This window comes from Meriones unguiculatus, chromosome 1 (assembly GCF_030254825.1).
Source record: "Meriones unguiculatus strain TT.TT164.6M chromosome 1, Bangor_MerUng_6.1, whole genome shotgun sequence".
Classification (NCBI taxonomy): domain Eukaryota; kingdom Metazoa; phylum Chordata; class Mammalia; order Rodentia; family Muridae; genus Meriones; species Meriones unguiculatus.
In genome coordinates, this window is record NC_083349.1 from 106,742,512 (window position 1) to 106,769,881 (window position 27,370).

Sequence of the window (27,370 nt, forward strand, 5' to 3'; positions counted from 1 at the left end):
CATTTGGATCTGGTTCAGTGCGATGATGAAGCCATTGGCTCTTAGGGTTTAAAAGAGGACCTCAGGACCGAATTGAGTCCTACCCTCAAAGTGAGAGGCAAAGAGAAGTCCGAGGCCAGAGAATGAAAGGTATAGAAGCAGTGCCACACTCAGGGGCACAGCCACATTTAGCATTTAGGTGCTTTGATGCCCAGTTCTGCTGTCCAAGATGGCTGTGGGTTGAGTTATGTGCCTCCCACACCATATTCACTGTGAAGTCCTAACCCCCAGGAACACAGAATGAGTTCTTTGTCACAAAAGGGAGTTTACAACTATGATTAATTAAGATGCAGAGAAGGTTGGGCCCCTAACTGATGGTACCGAACCTTTCTGGAAGGGAGAGCTTTGCACACAGGCAAGCTTATAAAATATCAGGTGGCATGGAAACAGCCATTCACAATCCTGGGCGGAATGTGGAGTAATCCTCCCTTGCCAGCCTCAGAGTCAACCAGTCCTGCTGACACCTACCTGTTGCATGTGTGGCCTCCTGAGGTGTAACTTTTGCTATTACTGAAAGACTGAGGTGGGAAGTAAGGGAATTGTGATACCAAGGCCACAAAGTGATGTAGAAAAAGGGCCCCAGGCCGAGCCCAGCACACACATCATACAAACTTCAGCCATCATGTCCCTTGCTATTATTATTGTTGTTGTTGTTGTTATTGCTTATTATTATTATAGGTCAGTTCACTTTTTAAAAACTTAAATCCTTACCTCTTCTAAGCTCTAATAACCACAAAAATCTAAAATTGGTTTCTTAATACATATTCAAACAAGTACATAAGTAATTTAGATTGTTTTATTTTCTTAGCAACTTACACCTTACAGGTAGAAACCATCCCTTTCATAGTGTGGTAAAATAACTCAGCGAGAAGGCAGGCACCTGATGGGGAGAGGAGAAGGGGAACACAGACTGTCTACAGACTCTGAGAGATTAGGACCACAGTCATGATAGGGCTGTGGACTCTGAGGTGAAAAGGAGGCCGCTTTCCTCCATCATAGCGAGTAGGCTCAGTAACACTGAAAAGGGATAACCAGTGCTGGGGACATGGCTTCATCAGTAAAAGACGTGGAAGTCTGAGGACCTGAGTTCATTCCCCACAACCCATGTTAAAAAACAAACAAAACAAACAACAACAACAAAAAAAAAAAAAAAAAAAAAAAAAAACAAGGATGGTGCCACGTGCTTATCATTCCTGTTCTGAGGATGCACAGATAGGCAGATCCCTAGGGTTCACTGGCCACCCTGCTTCACCGTACTCATGAGCCCCAGATCCCAGTCCAGTGAGAGACCTTGTTTAAAAAGACATGGTGGATGGCATTTAAGGAGCCCAGGTAGAGCTGCAGCCTCCATGCGTGTGTGTGTGTGTGTGTGTGTGTGTGTGTGTGTGTGTGTAAGAAAGAGAGAAAGAGAGACAGAGAGAGTACACATACACAGAAGTGAAAGTCGATGACAGAGCTCATGCCTGCTGACCTTGACTTTTTAACAAAATAAACTGATGTATGACAAACTAATGACAACCTAAAAGTATCAGAGTTTTAGGTATTAAAATTGTATTAGACTCATCCAAGACTAACTTTGTTTGTCAAAGGGTGGAGGCTAGTTGTTTTTTGGGGGGGGAGAAAAGGGAAAAAGAAAAAAGCTAGACTTTGAACCTGAACTATGGTTCTTAAAACACTACTCTAATTGCTTCTGGATTTGATTTGGAGGTTGACCTTTGACCAGAAACTTTGGTTTCCCAGAATGAGGAATCTCTCTCAATAAAGGCTTATTTGACTGCTCAGAAATGGGTGGAATGTTGATCAGACACTATGTAGTTTCCCAAGTTCTGGCTCAGTCCTACCTTGCAGTTCACCATATTGACCCCAAGGTGAGCAGGGTGGCCAGTGAATCTGGCAAATGACTGACCAAAAAAAAAAAAAAGGTGGGGGGGAATGCTGATAAATCTCCAGATAATTTTGGGGACATAGAACCTGCTTTCTTGCCAAGAAGAGAAGAAGCCAGAGAGAAAGAAATGAGCTAGGTGAGTCTGTTAAAAAAAAAATGAGCTGGAGAATCAAGAGTAAAAGGAACAAATAGCCATGGAGCCTTTCCTGATAGCTGCCATTGTGCCATTAGGATAGACTAGCAGGTGGAGATTCTCCTTTCTATTGAGCAAACAGAACTTCTGAGAGGTGAGGTGAGGCAGAGCTGATGGAGGGCAGAGCTCAGGTTATAACCAAGCCTCAATGCTGCTGGCATCCACTGTAACCTACTGTGAGGGTCATAACCAAGGGAGGGTGGAGGGAAGGAGCTGTCATCAGCAAATATCTGAGAACCTGAGGGCCCAAGGGAAGCAGGTCCCAGAAAAGTAAGGACAATGGCTCCGCCACTAGTTCCCCATGTATGTCAATGGCCCTATTGAGCTCCCAGGGCAGGATCAACTCTAGTTGGAACAAGATGATGACGTTGGGAGGGAAACACTGGCTCTTGTTGGATTGCCCATGACTCTTTGAAATGTAGTGCTTACCATTTCCCTGACTCGCTAGAAGTAGATCCGTCTCTACTTAGCCAGGGGGAAAAGCAGCCCCAGCCAGATCTGCAAAGCTAAGTAACCAGGTTACCGCAGGGCAGGAGTAAATCAGTCAAGATAATCACATTTGGCAGTATGCAAAGCCGTTGTGCTTGGACAGTACAAATTCATTTTGTGGTTTTAAAAAAAAATGCTGTTTATTTATTGTGGAAAATCACTGAACTCGTGGGCACTCTACTTAGCGTTCAACATCTCCACTCATGGAAAACATATGTTCTTGGTGGTAGAGTTATCATGGTGTTAGGTACATATGTACTAGTGTGACACGCACCCCAGCTAAAGACTCAGTGAACTGTGTTTTCATTTACACTTGTGTTTTTCAAACCTCTCGCTCTCTCCAAAGGAAGGGCTTACGCCTTGAAAGGAAGTGTCAGCAACTGAACATGCTGGCTAATTTGATTTCTTGAGGAGAAATGTGAAAGGGATTGAGGTGGTTTATTATGTTAAATCTCAAATAAACCTGGACAATTAAAAATGGAAAGGCAGCCAGAACTAATTAAAAGGAGAAGAGAATGAGAAATGCCAGGCATCTGGGATAAATTTATTATTGCATTTGAGCACTGTGTTTAGCTCCGGGCCTCCTTGTGGCTCAGGCATTCGAAAAAATAATTTGGGTTAATAAAGTTTCATAGGTTCATTTACAGAAAACTACTGATGACCACTGCCATGAAAGAACACTTGACTGAATGGTTAGCATGGGGATGGGAATGTAAATAGGACAGGAAGTCACCCCTTTGCTCCCAGCCCTGCCCCTGCCTGAAGGTGGTTGATACTGTATCCTTCCTTGTGCTCAGCCCACCCATTATCTGTGTGCACCAGCAGGGATGGGGGTCTAGGCTTTATGTTTGTTTGGCATCCTTTCTCTCCAAGGTCGGATCGCCTGCTGAGAGAGTATGGAGCGCAGAACTCTCAGCATCCAGAAAGTGAGCGGGAAGGCATTAAAAATAACTGCTAGGAAAGCATTTGTTTCTTTATGCTGCATCTTCCTCCCTGTTGACATGGAGTCCAGCCCCTTGCTAAACTCCATATGGCTCCCATTCCCATGTTCATGGCCTCATTGATTCCCTGAACCTCCAGGAGACACTGCTACCACAGGCTCTCCCGCAGCAGAGCTGTCTTTTAGACTGGGGTAAAAGAAGAGGCCTGGGGGGGATTGGGAACACTGAGGTAGGGTTGGGAGGAGGATGACCACAGGGAGAGTTTACCTGGAGATAAGGGTGGTTCCCCATGAGTTGGCTCCATGGTCTCACTTTCACTTTGGGTACCAAAGGGAAACTGCTCATGTATAAGCTGAGGCTCTACATCTGACGTTAGCGAGGAAACTTTAAAATGTGAAAACAGCCACCAAGATGAACAAGACCAGGAGATCCAAGAGTAATGAACCTTACCAGGGACTGTATCAATTGCGCAGATAAGTATGAAACCAACCACACAGACACTCAGGATGATAAATGATGGGGGGGAGGGGCGCGGTGTCTACTATGTTAGTAAAAGCTTAACTCTAAAGCTGCCTTCATTTTTAAAGGCGGAGCTACCATTAGATATGGTGAGTTATAGTGTCATTCTAGAGAGCAAATGATTATAAAGGTGTTTTCGGAGCACAAAGGTATTGAACAAAAGTGGGGGGGGAGGATGAGGAAAAGGAGAAGCATGCCAGTTGCTCTTCCATTGCTGTGGTGGAGCATGATGACCAGGGACACCTTACAGCAGAGTTTACCTGGCTTATGGTTCTAGATGTCCAGGTGCCCGTGGAGGCAAGAAATGTGTGGAAGGAGCAGGAAGCCGAGAGATCACATCATAACCTCACACAGGAAACAGAGATCGCGAACTGGAAGTGAGACAAAGCTATAAGCTCCCAAAGCCCAGTCTTTCTCCAGCAAGGCTCCACGAAGAGTACCACCAGCTGGAGACCACATGTTTGCTAGATGAGCCAATGGGGGATATTTCACTTAACTGCAGCAAGTGTCGCATCCCACGTTGTTGCTCCTGGCTCTCGTGGTTTTAAGCAAGGGGCCTTGTGTGGAGGCTTGCATTGATACTAGAGTATAAGAGTCTATTAGGCTATCTATCGCTTACACATCTATCCGAACTCTGCCTTCTTCGGGGTAAATCTCAAAGGCATGTGCATAACCACCCATTCAAAGTGCTAACAGCAAACAATGAACAAACAGGAAACCAGTAAACCAATGCTCTACTCATCTCAAGGGGTTGTTATGAGGCAGGGTCTTGCTGTGTAGTCAGGCTGGCCTTCATCTCACCATCCTCCTGCCTCTGCCTCTTCAGTGCTAAGCTTACAGGCATGAGCCTCCACACTTGCGAAAGTGTTTCTTTTCTGACAGTCACGTGATAGATCGGCAGTAAACGTTTGCTAAATCTGAAGGTGTGCCTCTGCTTGCGCAAGGTGAAGCACTGCAAGTTCTGCCCACATGCCTTCCAGAGAGCTAGGGAACTACTTAGGTGACCCCCTTCCCTGATACATTGCCCTCAACCTTCCTTCCCTGTCGCTCTGGCCTCGGGGCTCTTTGTGGCCATCCCTCTGCAGCATTCAGAAGGCTCCATCTGAATTGCATTGGACCTGATGGGCAGCCTCTCTGGGTAAAAGCCCCTCTCTCACCCACAGGTTTCACATTAAGGAAAGTTGCACTGTACCTTAGGAGCTATGGCCTGAGGAATAGGGTCCAAAGGGAATATGGGAGAATCAATTAATGATCCCGGACACCTCAAATAAATTTTTCAGCAGGGTCCTGGAGAAAGTACAGCGTCAGCAACACCAGACTGATTTCAAATACGTGAAATATATTCAAGTAGCAAAATTCAGAAGCAGAACTACACTATGATTTTATCCAGAGTCATTTTTTTTAATTATTGTTGAGAGTCAGAATCTAGTTACAGAGAGATGATTTGATGTTGATGCCCAGACTCTGCCTGTAAAATGAGATACAGGGCAACATTTGCCCGATGACCTTTTTCTTCTAGAGGACAATTAATAGATCTTATTTTTGTAGAGCTATGCTCTTGTCAGTTTAAATACAGTTTGCTGACCAAACGGGAGAACAAGCTTTATCTTCAACTGGCCAAATGCTCTTGTCCCCCACTGCCTGGAAGCCAGCTGGCTGGCTGGTGTGAGTAAAATTTTAGCTTTATCAGCCCAGCAATGGAGTGGAAATAATAAACACAGGGTTCAAATGAAAAGAAAGCAAAAAGTAGAACACATCTAAGAAGAATGAAACCCTTTAAATGAAATACATCTTTCTCAATAATGGGAGTTCTGATGTTTTGTGTGTCGTTAGTGTAATAGCTTTTCTGGAGTGTGCAACACATTGGGGCAGCCCAGTCAGACCAAAGGACAAACAGCCTCCAATCATTTGTCCACTGAGCCATTGGTGAGTCACCTGTCATCCATAGGCCTTGGTTTCCCCATTCATCCCCTGGTGATGGCAGCGTGTTTCAGATTCCTGTTGTAGTCTGTGGAATAAATAGCAGTGGCTTACTGTCCTATGTTTGCTGTAATAGGCACTAAAGTTACGAGCAACATGAATACACAGAATAAATTTTGCTTTCTACGTGCATAGGCGTATTTGCAGACCTGACAGATAAAGGCAAAATGGGAATAACTTAGAAAATGTGTCCAGGCAAAGCCAGGGCTGCTGTATAGACCATCGAAGGAGGGCTAGTTTGGCAAAACAGTTGTGTGAGAAAATATGTCTTCTGGAAGGGCTCACTGAAGAGGACTTATCTGTCATAGATATTTTAGGGAGTGATGCATTGGTACAAAATGGTGGGATGAAATGATATTTGGGATGCCATTCAAGTTCAAGATTCTGGATTCTAAAATATTATTCATGCTCAAAATAGATGAGTGAGAAAACTCCCGAAGAACCATCATTGTAACTTACATTATTCGTGGGCCCCCAGGGTAAACATCCCACAGAGCTCTGCACTCTCTGCTTGCTGCTGCAATGATATTCACTCAGATAAAGCATGGGCATCAAAAACTAGAAATGCCACCAGACAAGATGTAGCCAGTAGGTGCTGGGGCACCTCCCAAACTCCCCAAATATCCAATTATTAGCAATTGTAGTGTAGAAAGCTGAAGAAGATGCTTTCCATGTAAGGGGTAAGATCATTTCCTGAAAAAAAAATAAAAAGCCTTGTCTAAGGTCAGGCCCCAGGAGAGAGGATTGGCAGTTTAACAACAAACATCTTAGGACAAACAAGGTGATGGATATTTGCAGTTCCAGAAGTTCAGAAGTTGAGGCATGAGGATCACGAGTTCAATGCAAGATTGAGCTGCATAGTAAGATGTCTCTCAAAAAAGTAATACGTGCATTTTCCCAGTTGCAATGGGTTCTTATGATGCCAGTAACAAGAGGCATCGGAAAGAGCCTGGGCGGAGGCTATGGAGCCAGTGACTATTTTCCATTGAGAGTTAATTGTTAACCACAAAAACTCCATGAAAACAAAATTTATAGGGCCACTGCTCTGTGACACATAAGTTTTTTAACAAGCAAGAGAGCTTCCCATGCCTTCATGAAGCATATGCTCCAGGAAAGAGAAATCAGACATCTAGTCATAGCCAAGGCAGAGGTGGTTGGATGGTGCTAAGTGCTGGAAAGAACATAAACCAAGGCAGATAACCGTAGGCAGGGGGACAGGGATGGGTGTGGTTTCTGTAAACATGTATAGAAAGTGGTCCAGGTGGGCCTCGATGATGTTAGCCAAGTGGACTCACAAAAAGAACATTCCAGACAACACATGGGAGCATAAATGTGAGTGTCATCCGTATCCTCTTGCTATTTAAGATGGTGAGAAAAATTATAATTGATGCAAAGCATTGGAGCAAGAGTCTGAGGGGCTAGAGGTAAGGGGTGAAGGAGCCCAGAAGCCAAAGGAGCCAGGAGAAGGACAGAGCCAAGAGAAAATCATCCATTTAGGATGCTGCAGATAATTTAAGTTCAACAAACTATGAGCTTTGATTGTTGGATTTAGCACCTGTAGGTCATAGTGACATTGATAGGAAAGAGTTTCAGGAGGGTAGTGGAAGAGAACAGATGATTAGTGAGGGCTCATGAGAGGGTAGGATGATGGGGATGGAGGAAATGAGCATAGACAACAGTTCTGGGGGGTTATAAATGTCACCAGAGAAATGGGTGGAAGCTAGATGGAATGGCGGTCCAGGAGGAGCTGTGTCCTGTTTTGTTTTGTTTGTCGTTTTGGTGGACACAGCATTTTTATGCAGGTAGAGATGGTCGAATTAAAATGGGGTAGTCAGGTGCTACTAGAGGCAACTTGTCTGCCTACTTAGAGTGGCCCCTAACTCCTACCGTGATCAGCTTCTCACAGACGGGTGTGTTCCTCTCCACCACTCAAGCCTAAGAAGAAAACCACAACCCTTTCCCCAGATGTCTTGAGCAAAGCTGTCACTGGGCTGGAAAATCTAAGCAAGGCTTGTCTACTGCCTTAGGAAAAAAAAATAGAAAGAAAATCAATTCAAAGAACAGTAATAAGCAACGAGATTGGTGTTTCGCCCAGTGTGCTCCTTACGCTCCACAGAATGCTGATAGGGTCAAGCGAGCTGGAGGAACACTGAGCCAAATGAAGCTGAGCAGATGCAGTGCTGTGGGCCCTGTTGGAGACCATGGAGCACGGTGGGTTTCTAACAGGGGAGTCTGGTATGAGGAATCACTCCCAACATACTTGAGGGAGCGTCACAGTGACACAAAGCAGGAAATGATGAACTAGATGAGCAGTGGCAGATTTTTCTGTTAAAGGCCGCATTGCAAATAGTTCAAGCTTGGTGGGTCTCTGTCACAACCATCTCAAGAGATGAGCTCATTCTCCATTCCCAGTTCTACCCCAAGGATGCACACCAGAATTCAGTGGTGATTCTGTGGCAAGCTGACCAGGAGCATACTCAAACACACTTAAAAATTTTCAAACTTGTCAAGGATGCCTAAGACCCAGGATGATTAAGCTAGATTCCCATTTTCTTCCTTTCCTTAATGTTGACCCAAGTTTCTCAGGTTTTTTGTTTTGTTTTGTTTTTTAGATAGATGAGGGAGAAGAAATGAGTAAGTCTCCACCACTTACTCTCTCTGTGGAAAGCTATGTCATAAGAAAAATGGCTTGGAAATATGAGCTTGTTTTGGTCTGGACAAGAAAGAGTCTGGTGAGGATACTGAGAAGGGGCAATGGAGTGGGTAGATGGGGAGGCATGCAATGGCTGAGTCATCTAGTGGAAAGGAAGATAAACTTCTGCTTTGAGACCCGAAGAGCAGAACCCAAATTATCAAGGCAGACTTACTGGGAGCAAAGTTCATGTGATGATCAGAAGTCTTAATTTCGGCCAGTGGGGCAGAGAGGTAACATCTTTAAAACATTCAAACATGGCTGTGGAAGTGCCCCACTATTCTAGTGTATGGATGTGTCTCAGCCATAGTTAAACACCACAACCTAGATAGCTTAAACGGTAGACATTAGTTTCCTTGAGCTCTAGATGTCTGGGATCTGAGAGCAGTTCTGGAGAAGGGCCTCTCCCTGGCTTGTAGACAGCCATCTGTGTGGGTTCTGGTCTCTATCCTTAGCCTTACAAGGGTCCTAAACACTTCACAAGACCCTTGATCCAGTGGCCTTGTCTAAACCTAATTGTCTTCCTCATATCCTACCTTCAAGTTCCAGCACATTGTGTGTTGGGGGGGGGGCTACTGCATGGGTTTTGAAAGAACACAGATACTCTAGCTCATAACTACTGAAAGCCCTTTGAATGCTGATAAGATTAGAACCATCAACCCAAGCATAGCCTTTTTGTTGTTGTTTGTGCTGGAGATTATTTCCTCCATAGCTTCCTGCTATAACCCTGCCCTACCCCACTGATTTTCTTGCGCATCACACATATTTATTGTTCAAAGTGAAATAATAGGTCAATCAGAACACCCCAACAGCAGTGACTAAAAGGGGAATTCACTGAATTTCCAGAGAGCTAAATGAACACGTGTGTTTTCATCTTAGTGAAAACTCTGGCTCTGGTTGGAGCAGGGGTGAGCCAAACAGGGCCCACTAATCCAGGGATGATTGTCACCTTGCATCCCTGTCTTTGTCCTCATGCCAGAGATGTGAACATGTACAAAAGCAAGGTCTGAAAGCAGAGCCATGTGACACCGGAATTCACAGTTTCTGAGGTTGTTGTGTCTTGTAACAGAATGGAAACCAAATTCTGCTGGGGAATAGACAGGTCATATCGGGCCCTTTGCGGCTGAAATGCTTTTATCCCTTAAAGAGTCTTTTCTCGGGGCGGTGTACAAAGTGGCTCTTAACAAAGCATCTTTTATCTTGAATCCTCGGGATATTTACCTAGCAAGGATATCTAGAAAAACTGTGGGTGGGTGGGAGTCAGGTTAGATTCTGGGTCATGATTTTTTACAGTCATTTTTCTTTTGCCATCTTGGAGAAATTCAACAAGTAAAGGAAACTCCTGCAGGAGTTTAAAAGATCCATGTTTAAGACCTTGACACATCTGTGAACCTTCAAATGACCCTTCTCTGCCCTCTGCTCAGTCATAACTGCTCATCCTTACCATGGCAACAGGAAAGCACCACAAGCAGATGATACATAAACGAACAGCCATGAGCCAATAAAACTTTATTTATGAACAATGAAATCAGAATTTCACATAATTTTCACAAGTCATGAAAAAACATTCTGATTTATTTATTTTTTCTAACAGTTTGAACATATTGAGAAATCATGCTCAAGCCTAGGTCCTTAGAGAAACAGACAGAAGACCAGCACTAGCTCTTAGACTACAGTTTGTGATCGTCTGGATACTCAGGGGACCACGCTGGACACATCCTAGCTATGTGGCACTTTTGAAAAACATGGACATAAATCATTTTGCACAGTTTTCATTTAACCAGGAATTCCATAGGAAGGAAAATAAGGAGTGACTGAGAACTAAAACATGGGGATGCTGTCTGAATCGGGCAAGTCGCAAGGCAATGGGAAAAGGGCCTGAAGGTTTGATCCAGAAATGCTGACAAACACTGGAAGAGTCCACAGCAGGGTGGCAATAACAAACATTGGCTGCTCCACCCACAGTGCTCCTCTCCACAGTCCTGCGGATGGGTGCACTGGGATGTTTCCAGAGCCACCGTGGTTCCCAGCCTGATGGAGGAAGGAAGGGAACGGCTGCATCTACGTTTCAGCAGAGATGCTGTTCAGCCCATGAGTGTGTATTTCTCTCTTCCTTCCTTGGTATCCTTCTGCGTTTTCACAGACTGATGACCATGCTCTCTAGAGTTGTTGCTTTTGTCCACGAGAGGAAGACAAGGAGAAGTGACAGAATGTAAGCAAACTGGGACTTTGTGGGACTGGACACCACACAGCCTGGGTCCCACATGCACATCCGCTGTCACCGTATCTTACGAGCCCAGTCACACTTGTTACTCTTTCTTGAACTGGAGTGATTTTACACATGAAGAGTATACAGGTGGTCTGGAAAGTTTCATTATAGAGCATAGGCTAGCCTGAAACTAGCAATGTAGCCCAGGCTAGCCCCAGCACTTCAATGCTCCTGGCTCAGCCCCTCAGAATGCTAGAATCGTGGGTGTATACCACTGTGCTCTGCTTCATGTATCTGTTTTAAATATGAAGAATTTTATTCATTTGTTTATTTACTGTTAGGCAAGGTCTTTGTGTAACCCAGGATAACCTCAAACTGTTAATCCTGCCCCAGCATCTTTGATGGCTGGGGTTAGAAGTCTACAGAAAGCTCTTTGGACTCGATGTTATCTGAAACTTCTATAGGCTGGGTCCTCTGTGGCTCTGTGAACACTGTCTCCTCTTCAAGTCTGTCACTGTAGGTTCCTTAGTCATAGCTTTGGTTTGTACCAGGGCTTGCTCACGACTATCCCGGCTCCCTGAGCAGTGACAGTCAATGAAATGCAAGCCCTTTTCTCAATGCCACTGCTGCTAGCTGCAATTGTAATAATAATAATAATAATAATAATTAACGTGTTATTCTGATGGCAAAATAACTGAAAACAAACAAACAAACAAACAAAAAACTTACATAGTTTCTATTAAGGTTGTTGAGTTTCCTGTTGTCTCAGCAGTCATAGGCGATTAGTGACATGAGCTAGGTGGCAGCCCTTTGCCTTGCCGGTAAATCAGCATTTTACCCCAGGCACTTACATCTTCAGGGTGCTGAGCCAAGCTGTTTCCATCTCTGCCCACCTTCATGCATCCCCGGAGGCATCCCTGCAGGACTTCTGCTCCCATCCAGCTTAAACTTGCTTCCATCTGAGTTTCCAGCTCAGTCCTGACGGGCGGGAAGCTTTGGCTCCTGGTCTGGTGAGGGGCCAGACAAGGTTCCCTTTCTGGTGAGGGGCCAGACAAGGTTCCCTTGTGGACTCTGCCTGGTGTTTCTGAATCACCTCAATCCAGCTTTCACTCCACTAGATGTGCTCCGCGACCAATCGTGACATCCCTGCCTGCTCTCCATTACTTAAGGGGCTCTCTTCTCTCAGCTCACAGCTCTCTTGTGGAATACTCAGAAACGGAGTGAGCACAATCATTTTCTGTCCAATGCCCTCTAGCCAGGACATCACATTGAGAAAGCCCTACTGGGCCTCTTGACATGCCACCAATATAAACAGAGTCATGAGAAGCCACGTTTCATAGCATACGTACTTCCTCTGGCTGCACAGTGTCTGTCCTGTTGCCACACCACAGTCAGCAGTCCGTCCTCCCTGTGCTGGCATTTGGTAGCCATCATCATCATAACAGGTAGGTAGAGGGGCAATCAGGGTTCACAGGAAACTGAGATACCAAGATTAAGCCATGAAAAGGGGGCTGCAACTGGTACGCCATCTCTGAAGTATTCAATAAATATTCCTAAAGTGAAGCCCCAGGCTCCAACTCCGATTTTCCAGGTGTTTGTGCTGTTCACAGAAGCTGTCTGCCAAGCTCCAATTTGAAACCACTTTTAGACCAGGCATCCAAGAGCAAATTCTCTGCATACAGGCAGAGCTTTGTGCAAATACAATTCTGGTTATTTTGAGCTATTTTATGGTGAATTTGAGCTCCAGAAAGGAATTACAGAATAAGCCACAAACCCAATTCTGAAACCTTTAACCCAATATAGTTGGTGACCCCAACAGTCCTCTCCTCTCTACCTGGGCAGATATCCCACTGGGTTTAGCTGTTAAGAAATTGTCCATTAAGCCTCAATAGAGATACTGAGCCCTTTCTTAGCCCTGCAGTCTAAGCTGCCTGTTTCTAAATATACAGCCTGAGCCTGCCCATACCCCTTCTGCTCTATTTATTCCAATTTGTGATGTGTTTGCTACCCCAGTTCTTAAAGTGCTCTGGTCTCTCCAGTGAAATTATCTCACCCTCTATCCAGCTCCCAGCACTGCCTGAATCCTCCGGGCTCTCGAGACTATCCCCACTGTGAGACCAGCACTGCACAATAGCAATCCTAAGGGCGCGAACAGCTTCCAGGTTCAGAGTGCTAGACTTTCAAGTCTATCTCCCAGCATGCTTCAGTCTTTCTTTTGTTTGTTTCTCTTGCTATCATTTTAACGTTGGCATTTTTTTTTTCTAAACCAGTGATTAAATTTCTTCTATCTACAGATGTTTGTTTTCAAATTTTCTAGGTATCTTCTTTCTGGTAACTATCAATGCTTTGTTCATAATTGTCGATTCTTTTCCTTGGGTCAAATTACCTCTTGTATATATCTGTGTGTGCGTGTGTGCGCAGGCACATGCGTGTGTACCTCAGGTGTCTTCTCATTTCTTCTCCCCTTGTTTTTTGAGACAGGATCTCTCACTTTTACCAAGAACTTGCTGATTCAGCTAGGCTTTTTGGCCAGCAAATTTGAGGAATTCCACTTGTTTCTGCCTCAGAATCAAAATTACAAGTGTGTTCCACTATGCCCGGTTGATATACTTGGGTTTATATATGTGGAAAGAACTTTACTAATCGGGGCATCTACTGAGCCTCCTCGAGCCATGTTTAAGTTCTTAGATAAGAGCTGGGGACATGACTTAGTAAGTACTTGCAACAACAACAAAAAAAATGGGGACCAGAATTTGGAACCCCGAACCCATCTTAAGCCTGCTAGACTAATCCTAGCTCTCAATAGACAGATTTAAAACAAAACAAAACAAACAAAAAAAAACACCTGGACCTAGTTGAGGAGCTCTGCTAGACTAGACTGGGGAGCTCTGGCTTAGGCAGAGGCCCCAGAACCATAATAAAGTAGGGACCAATTGAGGGAGATGCCCCATGTCAACGTCAGGCCTTCACAAACACACAGGTTTATATTTACACTGCACCCACAGATGTCAACACACTCAGACTCACAGACACACACACACACACACACACCAGAAACTGAAACTATTTTTAAACAGTACTTATGTTAGCCTGCTTATGTTTCCTCTGTTTCCCCCACGTGACCTCTGTGTTCTCTGCTCCATGGTCTCTCTTTGCCATACAAGCTTCATGAGTTTGAAAGCTCATCTCATCTCCCATCCCCCAGGTTTCTTTTCCTTAATTTTATTTTGCCAAAAATATTTTTTCATATAATACATTCTGATTATGGTTTCTCCTCCCCCTACTCCTCCCAGTTCCTCCCTGCTTCCCCTTTCTGTCTCTCCTTAGAAAGACAAATAGGCATCTAAGGAATAATAAAGTAAGATGAGATATAAACAGAAAACAAATTGGAATAGGGTGAAACAACTAAACAAGAAAAGGAGTCAAATCACAAGAAATGCATATAAATGCAAAGACACACACGTTTTCTACACACAGAAGTCCCATAAAAACCCAAAACTGGAAGCCATGTATATATACAAAGGATCTGTAAGGTTTAAAAACAAAAGCCTGACAAAACATTATGAAATTAAAAAATAAAAAACCCTCCAAAGATGCCATTGAGCCTGTTGGCCATCTCATGCTAGACATGGGGAGTACCCGCAAGCTTGGTTTGTCTCCCCAGTGAGACTCTCTTGGAGAAAACTATTTCCTGTTTTCATTTGAAAGTGGCTATTAATTGGAGATAGCTTCTGAGTTAAGAATGAGGGCGTGTGTTCACTTCTCCATTAAGCCCAAGGACCTCGTCTGGCACAGACCTGTACAGGCCCAGTGCATATTGCCATAGTCTCTGTGAGTTTATATGTCCACCAGTCATCTGTGTTTAGAAGGCCTTGTTTCCATGGTGTCCTCTCTCCCCTCCTACTCTTAAGCTTTTTCTGCCTTCTCTTCCTGAGCCCTGAGGGAAGGGTTTTGATGGAGAGATCCCATTTAGGCCTACGTGTTCCAAGGTCTCTCATTCTGTCTAGCGGTGAGTCTCTGTATCTGTTCCCCAGTCTGCAGCAGGAGTAGGCTTCTCTGATGATGGCTGAGCAAGGCACTGATTTATGAGTATAGCAGAATGCCACTAGGAGTCATTTTATTGTTACATTCCCTTCAGAGAACAGTAGTATTTGGTTTTTCCCTTGGTCCCTAGGCCTATCTAGTCTCAGATTCTTTCTTGACCATCCAAGCAGCATTGTGTGTGGGCTCCATCTCAATTAAAATCAGATATGGCTGGTTACTCCCATAAGCTTCGTCTATCTCACAGGTGGGTCACCATTGTAGATCTAAGAGTATATAGCTAGGTTGGTATTTACCTTTCTCCTTTGATAGTGTGATGACTACCATCTGGGTGGAATCCAGGCCTGTGCTGATGCTACCCTGGCCATCCTCGGATAGATGATGTGGTTCCAAGCTTTGTTCTCTCAATGGAATGAACTCTGGGACTTGGTATCCTGTGTTCTTGCTTAGACAAGTGATCTCAGCATACCCTCCAACACCAGACAGATCTCCAGCTTTGTTCTTTATCACCCATTAGTGTGGTTGCTGGCTAGTTTTATGTCACTTGACACAGCTAAAGTCATCTGAAAGGAGGGAACCTTAATTAAGAAAATGCCTACACAAGATTGGGTTGTAGACAAGCCTGTAAGGCATTTTATTAATCAGTGATTGATGAAGGAGGGTCAAGCTCATTGTGGGAGGCGCCATCGTCTTCATCCTGAGCCCTATTAAGAGAGCAGGCTGAGGAAGCCATTAAGCAGTAACCATCCATGCCCTTCGCACTAGCTTCTGCCTGCAGGTTCCTGCCCTGTTTGAGTATCTGTCCTGACTTCCCTCCATGATGAATGGTGATGTAGAAGTATAAGCCAAATAAATCCCTTCCTCTCCAAGTTGCTCTCGGTCATGGTGTTTCATCAAAGCAACAGAAACCCTAAGACACATGGTCCCTCAGCTCTCAGTTTTGTGAAGTTGGCCTTAGCCCAACTCAAGCAGCAAACATCGGCTCTGTTGCCTGCCTTGGGCTCCCTTTTGGATCAACATGTTTGGAAATGTGAAGAGTCCCCACTCTGGTCCTGAGGTGTTTCTTTCTTTTCTCTGATTATGAGCGTGTGTTTGTTCATTTGTGCTACACTTAAAGCTTTTGGTATCCTTTTAAAGTGTCAGCTGTGAAACAATTGAAGTGCCAGTTTATTCTCAGCTTGTTATAGCTTGAGCAGAATGTCCAAATTCAAGGTCAAATTTGATCCTCTCCACCCGGGGAAGTCCTTGAGAACTTTCGTGGAAAGGCCTGATCCCATGCTTCCATTCACTCAGCAACTGTGTTTAAAATCTCCCTCAACGCCTCCCAATCCCAGTCTCTAGGTACCCTAATTACAACTCCACAAGAGTTGTACAAGAGCTTTTTTGTTTTTTTTTTTTTTTTTCAACTTAAAAATGTGTTAACAAGTGAGAGGCTCCATCCCACTCCTCGCAGCCATCGACTCGGCAACATTAAAATGTATTTAAGTGTTCCCAGTCTTCATTCTCTCTCTCTCTCTCTCTCTCTCTCTCTCTCTCTCTCTCTCTCTCTCACACACACACACACACACACACACATTGCAGAGTCAGATTCTTAAGGGGATTTTACTTTTGGGTCTCCTTTGTAGTCTCCATAAAGCCAGCCTGGCTCTTTGGCTACGTCTGAGGGTAACTTGTCTATTGATGACACAGCTGTATATTTTTACAGCACTCCACACCATGCAGCTGAAGTGCCCAGACACCGTTACTTTAAAGGAGGGACACTTTTTTTTCCCTGATCTATGATTTCCTATGGTTATTTTCTATGTAGTGTGAAGCATTTGGATTATTTTGTAATAAGGAATCAAAGAAGTAGCTGAAGGTGCATTGTAAAGCAAAATATTTATTTTTATAATATAAATTCTATATTTAAAATGTTTTTTCCTCAGGTAGGGAAGCAATCTAAGCCTTTTACAGAATATTTATCTGATACATAGTCTCATAAACGAGCAGAATAGAATGGATTCATAATCTCATCCAAAGACTCCCAATCACAATCAATATTTTGGAATACGTCAGTATACATATATGTAACATACTTCTCACTTGGAACCTGACTGCACATGGTTTTCTAGCTCACTATCTTAACTGAATGCCATGTGATTTTAATAGAACGTACGTTTTGTGTGTGTCGGGGGAGGGCGTTAACCTGCATTTAAGTCTTTGCACCCCGTGCCCATGGAGAAAAGAGGGTACTGGGTCCTCTGGAACGGGAGTCACAGGCTGTCTTTGGGGTCCACATGTGTGATGGGAACTGAACTTTGGTCCTCTGCAGAGCAGCGTCTTAGTTAGCTTCTCTATTGCTGTGAGAAAGCACCACAACCAAAAGCAACTGGGGAGGAAAAGGTTTATTTCACATCACAGCTTGTAGCCCATCGTTCAGGGGAGTCGGGGCAAGAACGCAAAGCAGGAATAGTTCCTGGAGGCAGGAACTGATGCATTGTCAGTAGAGGAACACTCCTTACTTGCTTGCTCTTCCAGGCTTGCTCAGCCCATGACTACATGCCCAGTTGGGTCACCACCACAATGGGCGGGGCCCTCCCACATCAATTACTAATTAAGAAAAGCACTGCAGGCTTGTGGACAGAAAGTCTGGTAGGGACTTTTTTTTTTTCTAATCAAGGTTCCTTCTTTTCAGGTGATTCTGGCTTGTGCCAGGTCGGCATGAAACTAACTGGCACCAGCAGCCAGTGTTGTTAGCTACCGAGCCATCTCTCCAAACTCAGTGTGCCAAGCACTTTTAAAAACAATACGTAATGCCCTTTGCCCTCTGGGTTGTCCCTTTCCTCCTTTATAAAAGGAGGAAACCATGTGTCTATAAGAAGAATGATACAAGATAGCAACATTTTTAGTCCCAAACGAATGGATTTATTAAGTATGTAGCAAGCGAAGGTGAACCACACTAAGTAGCACTAGACAGTACTATGCCATCAAGCCAAATGCTTACTACAACGAACAGACTGAGGAACAACCTAAATGAGAGCAGACAAAAGTAACATCAACGGTGTTCATGACATCCAGCAAGAATGACTGGAGAAGCCAGCTGACACAGTCACACAGGAGTTCCTGGTGGTCTCCAGGTGGGGGCAGGGCAGTGTTCTTTCTAGCTCCGGCTCCTTCTGCAGGCCGTTTTTCTACTATAGGATAAACAATAGTAACTTCTGTTGAAATTTTTTTTTTTGTCCTCTCACTGTTCTCAAGGGTGCAATCTTTGCTGTTCCTGTATCACTGCTACAGGGCCAAAGGGCCGGCCTATGCCAAGACAGAGGGGTTCTAGAAATCTCTTGAAATAAATGTGCTGGAGTCTGGGACAAGAAAGCCCTTCTCACTGCCAGAGTTCACTTGTCAGTGAGCTTAGACAGTACACACCTATCTACCAACATAATTTATATCGCACCACCAGCTTCCCTGGCATCACTAGTACAAGGCGTATTAGTGAAAACGATTTGCTATAAGCTCATACAAGGCCTTGGAGTTACCTCTTGTTTTCTAGGTAGATTCTCTTACACTCACCCACAGCTCCTCAAATTGTGGTTTGCAGACCACATGGGCAACGTACTAGCCATGAAAACACTGGTGAGAGTAAAATGTTTCTGAATAGACCATGACCAAAGATGTATTTGAAGGCAGCTGTGTATGAAGCAAGCAGCTCCTGGCAGCACTCACCCGTGTTTTCTCATGTGGCTTCACTGTTGGCCTTGGTCCTGAACACATAACGTGCACGCTTTGTCCTGGGTGTAGCATTGCGTCAGACAGACTCAACAAATGCTTCCTGAACCATCACCTTGGCTCAGACTCATTGTATGCATAAATTGCGAAGGTTTTTTTTTTTTTTTTGTACAAATCTTTCTGTTCTTAGAGAAACACACTGGTTTAATGACAGAAAACAAAGACTTCCAAGATGCTCCTACCACCATCTCCCAGTATGCAAATATCAAATTAGTATATCAATGGCTTGCGCTGTTAGAATGTTTGATTTTTAAAATTACTGTTTGAGCTGCTAACTTTCATATACTGAAAACAAAGTTCTTCAATGAATTCTGACTTAGGATTAGGATAAAGTTTCTAACAATTTCTGAAATAGCCCTAAACAAACTTCTGCCATTTTGTGTAACGCATTAATGTGAAGCAGTCCTCTCAGCATTGATGAATAAAATTAAATCATGGTCAATTCTGAAAACCGCAAAAGGTGCTCCACTACCTGCAGTATTAAATATTTAGCCAACATTTAATTCTTTACATAAAAGTAAATAATAATATTCGTCTCATTAATATGCAAATTTTATTTAATCTTTAATAAATGGAAAATTGTATGCACATCAAAGAATTTCTTTTAAAACTTTTCCAGAAGGAAAGGGAAGGGAAAATGATGTAATTATAACTGCAGGGGAAAAATTTTTAAATTTTCTCACGATTTATCACCAGTAAATGTTGTACTTGCATACCCAATTTATACACCTGGCATCACGTAAAAACTTCTCAGTCATAAAATGGTCACAAGTGGACAACATTAGGAAGCTTGCATTTGTCCACATGACCTATCCTTCATGTTCACTTTTTTTAAAGTGTGCTGTGAGGCCAGTCTTCTCAGTAGGGTGGGGAGCTAGGGTAGGAGGTAAGCCCAAGCAGAGCCAGGCTGTGTCCCGTGACACACCTGAGTACCACACTCTCCTCATCATCCTCACGATAGTCTCTCCTTCCCATATATGCGACCTTTGCCCTTTGTCTCTGCTGCAGCCCTAGGTGCAGGGTGAAAAGAGGGGGTCCCTCCACAGGTCTTCAAAGTTTTAATAAAGTATGATGCCAGGAAACAGCAGTATGTTCTCAAACTTGTATTTAAATCACTGTTAAGGTTCCCTATCAGGAAGCTACTTCTCCCTGTAATGGACAGAATTACTCATCAGATCTTTAGGACCAGCTAAAACATCTTGGCTGCCAGATTGTTGTTATTGTTTTAACCCTAATGTAAAATTTGTATGAGTCACCTTCCTTGTTAAGAATTAAGGGGTTTATAATTCGACTGGTTATGTGACACGAGAAAGGGGAAGCTAGCTTTGTTGGGGGGATTTCGGAGGACTCCACAGCAAATAGAAAGACCAAATCCATGCCAAATCCGGGTTGTCTGCTCACATTCTTATTTGAGGTGTCATCTTTCGAATGCTTTCAGAAGCACTAGGATGATGGCTGAGAGAGTGAGCCTGAAATCTCTTCACCCTCACCATCTTGTTGACAGTGGCTACTTAAGTGGAGCCTGATCTGTAAGGCTGGCCAGGCTCACTGTCCACTGCCTCTGTCACTGCCACTGGGGGACTGGAATTCCATCTCCTTTCCTTCCCATCTTTCCCACTCAACATTTTAGATTAGTCTCACAGTTCCCATATGCTTTTCTGTAGTCTTAAATAATTTCACTGACTGACTCATTCCCAATCTTGGAATGGATGGCATTTTCTATGTCCTTTTTCTCTTAAGAGTTAAGTAAATATTCTTATATTTTTATTAATAATAATGAATGATTATGATCCTGTTAACAAACTGCATTGTTTTTCTCTGGGATACTTCAACAAAATTATGTTCATGTCAAGCCGAGTTTTACTTCTTAAATTTCGTTCTTGACTCTACCACAAGAATATTCATAGCAAATTCACTGGTGAGTTATGTATTTTTAAAATTAACTCTAATTTTATTATATTTAAATTTACAATTCTGAGAAGAAGAAGAGACAAATTTAAAGGGAAATTGGAGACTTGAAAATCTCATTCTCAGTTCAACACAAATCAAGTGAACCAAAAATGTTCAAAATAGATATAAATGTATTAAAGTGTATATTTCCCTTTGATTATTGTTTTAATTATATCTACTGGTGTCTTATATGTAGTTTTTTGTTGTTCATCAGGAACTTTATGGTTTAACTTTCGAATACTTCCATTTCCTATGTAGCAATGGGGATTTTTTAGTCACATAGAAAAGATGGCTTTACTTTTATTATTTAGTATTTAGTGTGAAATAGTTATTTAAAAAAATCATTGTGCCCCAATAAGCAAATGCTGTTTGCTGTATTTTCACTTTATAGAAATCAGGGGACAAATATGAACAAATACGTATTAAATTTTTGTGGCTCTTTTGCCATCATCGAAGCTAGGGTTCTCCTGCGTTATCTATTTGGCTTTATTTAAGTCTTCTTAAAGCTTCCCCTGAGGTGCCTAATCTCTGCTCCACTGGGAGGACTGTGCCTCTTTTGCCTCTCTGCCTCTATCTTACGAAGGTGGCTTGCTGTGAGTCAGCGGGCAGGTGTTCATAATGACTGCCCTGTGCATTCTGTCTTTAGTATCATGACGCACCTCTTTCTGTGCCTTCTGAACTGTTCCATGTGGCCTGTTATTAAATCATTACTTATTTGTTTTCATAAGCCTTGCTCAAGCAAGTAGGCTCCAATAACAGTTCCAACCACCATAGCCAGTACGGTGTTTGAAAACAGTTCTAAAATACATTTTGCATAGATTGTGTACATTTGCCAACTTTTGTTTTAGAGTATATTAATTTCACGAGTGAGAGTTTTATTATGACACTGCCCTATATGTATATAATATAATTTGATCCTATCCATCCCTCTTATGCCCTCTTGTCCCACATCCTCTTTCCTGGGTCCATTTTGAAGTGGGAGTGTTAAGAAATATGGGTGATGAACAGCCTGTAGTCATACAAACTAAAGACACAAAACTCCAGACCAGAATGTTCTCTCTGGAAAGGAATTTAGTGTCAATTGAGGCTCCCTTGCCTTAGGCCGCTGCGCAGAGTGAAGGTGAAAGACCTCCCTCAGGACTATTTTACGAAGTTTTGCTTTATACAGCCCATAGAAACACGCATGTAATCCAGTGTTACAGGAGGTTCCCAAGTGTTCTTGCTGCTCCTCAGTAGTTCTCGGATGGGCAGCATCATTACGTCAGCTAACCTTCGTAGAGTCAGTTTTCTCAAAGTGTGTTCTCTATACGACCAGGCCCTTTCTGTTAGTGTTTCCCGATGGGCTTTAGAATGGAGCCATCTATCTGTAATGTGACTCAGAGCCCTTGGCATCCTGCTTACTCAGGGCTCCAGTCTCTCCTTTCTTCACTCTTCTAGCCCTTTCATTTGTTTGTTTGTTTCTTTCTTTCTTTTGAGACAGGGTTTCTCTGTGTAGCCTTGGTTGTCCTGGATTCACTTTGTAGAACAGGCTGGCCTCCAATCCACAGAGATCCACCTGCCTCTTCCTCCCAAGTGTTGGGATTACAGATGTGTGCCGTCCAAACTCTAGCCCTTTTGAATGTCACTTCTTGGTATGTCCTTGCTGACCTCTTGTCTCCACGTCTTCAGGTTCTTTTCACTCCCTGGAAAGCTTTCATGTAAAGAAAGATCATGGGGCAACAGAAATACTGCATTGGATCGGTGTGTTGGGTAAAGGTAACAGCAAAATATCTAAGATGCCTATGGGAAATAATGATATTAGAACCTAAGCTTTAGAGTCAGGTCTCAAGCTCAGAGACTCTGACTAGAAATATTGGTGGGAATTTAGAAAGAAGTAAATAATGCCCCAAACAGAACTTCTGCGGAGGTTGAGGTAAGAACAAGGTGGCAGAAAGGTCCAACGAGAGAGCAGCCGAGAGGAAAGTCACAGCAGTGTGTAATTGGAAATTGGAGTAGGAAATAGCATTTGTGGGTAAGTGCCAACATTGCATTATGTGATTTACACCATGTAGCTGGAATCCCAGCAGAAATCTCACGTTTTCTGCAGCACATCCCCCAAGATGCTACCAGTAGGAGACTGTACAGAGAGATCAGCAGGATGAAGACTGAGAGGAGTTGTTGAATCTAGCTAAAGGGAACCGTTGACAGATACCGACAGAGGGGGCGTTGTTGAGATGTGCTCTAGTACTTTTCTTTTCAAACATTGATGTTTTGTTTTAAATACATTTTAATAAGGATATAATGAGGTCACTTCCCCTTTCCTTTTTCCTCCCGGCAGTCCTTCCCGTGTGCCCTCCCTTCAACCCCTCCCTTATCCCCACTCGCTCTCAAATTGATAGCCTCTTTTTCTTTAACTTTTATTGTTTTATACACACACACACACAAACACACACACACACTAGTACATAAATACAACCTGCTGAGTTCATTTCTGTTGTTTAAATATATATAGGTATACTACTTTTTTTCAAAGGTATTTATTATTTGGAGGGATAATAAGAGAGGAACTGCTAGAAACACAGCCCTTGCCTTCTATTATTATCATCATTATCTATGTGTGTTTGTGTGTATATGTGAGAAAGAGAGAGGGAGAGAGAGAGAGGGAGAGAGAGAGAGAGAAACAAGTACATTACTGAAGATTTTGGTCATCTAACTCCAGGATAAGCATTCCTAGTACTTTTTGTAGAACTGTATATACCTGGCATAGCTATTTGGGTAGAAATGTTACTTTTTTCTTGAATTATTCTCATTATTATTATTATTATTATTATTTTATTAATTACAGTTTATTCCCTTTGTATCCCCCTTGTAGCTCCCTCTCTCCTCCCCTCCCAGTCCCACCCTCCTTCTTCCCCACCCGTGTCCCTCTCCCAGTCCACTGATAAGGGAGGTCTTCCTCCTCTTCCCTCTGATCCTAGTCTATCAGGTCTCATCAGGAATGGCTGCATTGCCTTTTTCTGTGGCCTAGTAAGGCTGCTCTCCCTTCAGGGGGAGGTGATCAAAGAGCAGGCCAATCAGTTCCTGTCAGAGACAGTCCCTATCCCCATTACTATGGAGCCCACTTGGATTCTGAACTGCTATAGGGTACCTCTGTGCAGGGGCTTCAGGCCATCTCCATGGGTGGTCCTTGGCTGGAGTATCACATTTTAAAATGTTTCCTTTTTGTTGTATCCACAGAATAGTGCCTGAAATAGTAGACATTAAATATATGTTTGTCTTATAAATAAATGAAATCATTTATTGCTTTGAGTCAAAAGTATAGACATTGCCATATTGGAAACTTGGATACAGTTAGACAGCAAATACTAAGGTCAAATTTCAAAAGTAACTGAAGTAAAAATAGCATTCTTAAATTCCCAATACAGAGTGAACAGCCAGATGTAGCTTTATCTTGGGTCTAAGCCGTGTCAAGCTGCTGTTGGAGCAAGAGCTAAGGCAAAGAACACTGAGAATTGCAGGTCTAAATTGCTCCTCTCTGAGATGGTCCAATCAAAAAGATGTGAGGCTGAATCTTTGCTAAGTATCTGCAACATCAATAGCCAGACAGAGTGTCAATGAAACTGGAAAACAAAACCAAAACAAACTAGCAGAAGCCAATAAACAGCCCAGACTGCAATAGTGATAGTTCTGTGCTCTCTCTCTCTCTCTCTCTCTCCCTCCCTCTCCTTTTCCTTCTCTTTCCCTCTCCCTCCCTCTCTCGCTTGCTCTCTGTGGTATATGTCATATGTGTGTGTTTGTGGTATTTGTGTTTGGTATGTGTGGTGTGTGTATGTGAGAGAGATGTGTGTGTGTGTGTGTGTTTGTGATGTGGTGTGATGGGATTTGTGTGTCTGTTATTTACTGTCATTGGTTCCCTATTTTGATTTCTTTATTTTTGTTTTCATTTTTGGGGATAGTGTCTCAGTATCTAGCCCAGGCTGACCTCACACTCACCATGCCCTTGTCTCAGCCTAAGTGTTTAGATCATGGTCATAGGACACTAGTTCTATCATTTTTTTAATAAGTCACCTTTTGAGGGTGCTGGGGAGATGACTCAGCAGTTACTAGCACCTATTGCTCCTGCAGATGTGGGTTCAGTCCCAGCACCCACATCAGGTGGGTCACTCCTGTTCCGGGGATCTGAGGCCCCCTGGACTCCATGAACACCTGCATGGACCTGGTGCACATAACCTGGTTGAGGCCACATACACATGCAAATTTAAAATAGTATGCATGCGTTTTTAAAGAAAGAAACTACCCTTTTGCTCTTCCCCATTGTAAGTTAGCCCCTGTTTGTAGACTATTTTTAAATACAGAATAATACTAAGAGGAAAACAGAGATTCCAGCTGGTGGCAATGCCACCTTGTGATTTTGCACTGTTCTTTTTAGTTTAGTTTTGTTTTCCTAAGATACCAGTTTTGAATGCAGCTTTCAAGTTGAGGCTAATTGGATCATTCATGGTAGTCTAACAATGGAGAGGAAGCCCTGGGCTGACTGTTCATGCTCACCTCCAGCTTTGGGGGAAGGTTGGCCTCACTTGTCAGGCGTCCTGCCATCTGAGGAGATGTTCTCTTTTATCTATACATCCCCACTTAGCCCATATTTTTGGCAAACCAGTTTGTACTTCTAATGTACCAGATGCTTCATCTCCATCCCCATCCACCTTCATGCTTTTTCCTTTCCTCGGCTAGGTTTTCCCGTCTCTTCCCTTTCCATCCTAAAGTTCACTGGACTTCAGAAAGCTCTATCTGTGTTTCACCTTCTCAGCCACCATTCTGTCCCTCCAGATTTGGTCTACCTGTGTAGTTGAAAATTTGACAACCTTCTTCTTGTACTTAAGTTTGTCTCATTTTCCTTCTCTGCTTTCCTCTCTCTCCATTTATCCAGCGTGGTATGTCCTTTTCTGCATCCCAGAGTGATTTCAAGTTCTATATACGACGAGTAAGCAAATCCACATGGGCTAGCTACCATATGGTGACCTGGCTTCCCACTTAGATCACGCTAAAATCGAACGACTCTTTAGCAAAAGTGGAATTGTTTTCAAATATCTGGGCCTAACGTGAAAACTGAAAAATCATCTTGATGGTTCCCAATATTGAGCTATTATGCTTCATATAACCTAAATATTCAAATATTCATCTACTTGGCTGAACAAAGAACAGACATCTGGGTGAAGGACTGATTTTTTTTCTTTTCAATCCAGATGTTTGAATAGTCTAAAAAGATAGATTTAGATACATAGCTTCCTTTTCATTTAAAATTGCTTCTTGTAAATACCCTGTTCCTTCTGTGCCCTCCTTTTTTTTTTTTTTTTTTTTTTTTTTTTTTTTTTTTTTTTATTTTGCCAGGGATTTCATTTTCCCTGGCTTCTTTGGCTTTATCCCCTGTTTCTGTTAAGAAAAAAACATGAGGTCTCAGCTTTACGGCATTTTCCCCAAAGAAGTAAAAGATGGAGAAACACATTTCTATAAAGTCACCATATCTCCAAAGGAAAAGTTCTACCACTAAATTTGTAACGTATTAAGGAAGCCTTATTTCTGCCCCTTTCCTAGGCATAACTATTCCTCCCATGGCCACCTTTAAGCTATTGACATGGCTTTGCTGAATGTGGAGTTGAGAATACATATATATTTTACACCATTATATAACATTCCACAAGACAGAGTCAACATACATGTAGCTCTAAAGCTAAGTATAAAAACCTCCAAATGCAGGTACTGGTAAATACTTAATCTGTAATCAATGAATTAGAATTATCTTATTGCCTTTGCTTTAATGCATATAACATATTTAACTCGGAATTTTTCAACTTTAGAACTGTTGACATTTTAAGATAAATAATTCGTTGCTGTGGGTGTATGCTCAGGAATTATGGGATGTCTACCTGCACCTCTGATCCACCCAGTAAGAGCTGATAGCACCCCAGCAGAACAACAGCAGAACTGTCCAGCATCTGCAGATATTCCTTCATGGCCCCTGGGATCCAGTCACTCCTAGTAAGAAACAGATTTTCCTTAAGTACATATATTTTAACTTTTATTGAGGCTGTACTTAACAAGTTCTCAAAATTCTAAGTCTGCTTTGAAAGCTGGTCCTGCCTGACCCATCAGTCCCTTCACTCCACAGCCCAGAATCTTGTCAATGTAAAACCTCTTGTCAATGTCACATAACGCATGAGAGGAAATAAACAAAAAGAGGAAAATAACATTCTGCATTGTGAACTTTCTAGCCACTGGTTTCTTGCCAGTGGCCAAGTGCCATCTCCTTTCTTCATTGTGTTGTTGTTGTTCTGTTTTCTTTCTTTTAAAGTGGATGTTGACTAGATGTCTGCAGCCCTGAGTTCCCTCTGAAATATGATTGTCCAGGTAAGGAAGCTCTTATAGGTCCTCAGGTCCTTTCTGAAAAGCAAGCTTCACAGAGGGAGACAGTGGTTGGAGAAGCAAGGATGACTGGCCTTCAAGGCAGTGGTTAGCAGCAGGCTGGTGGAGCATCTCCACCCTTCTTAAGGAAACTAGGGCAAGAAGCCCCAGTCCTCTCCACTCTCTGTTTCTTATCTCAGCTATCAGCAGCGGCTCAGCATCAGCTGATATCTGAAATCATCTTCAGTCACCTTTCTGAGTCTACTATGACATCCTGACACCATCTTTT

The 27,370-nt window shown here is 43.0% G+C and overlaps 1 protein-coding gene across 1 annotated transcript in view; it reads left to right on the top strand.

Moving 5' to 3' along the window:
* The window catches only part of Alk (ALK receptor tyrosine kinase), a 703,407-nt gene that overhangs the window by 290,550 nt on the left and 385,487 nt on the right, over positions 1–27,370 (top strand). The window lies entirely within an intron of this gene.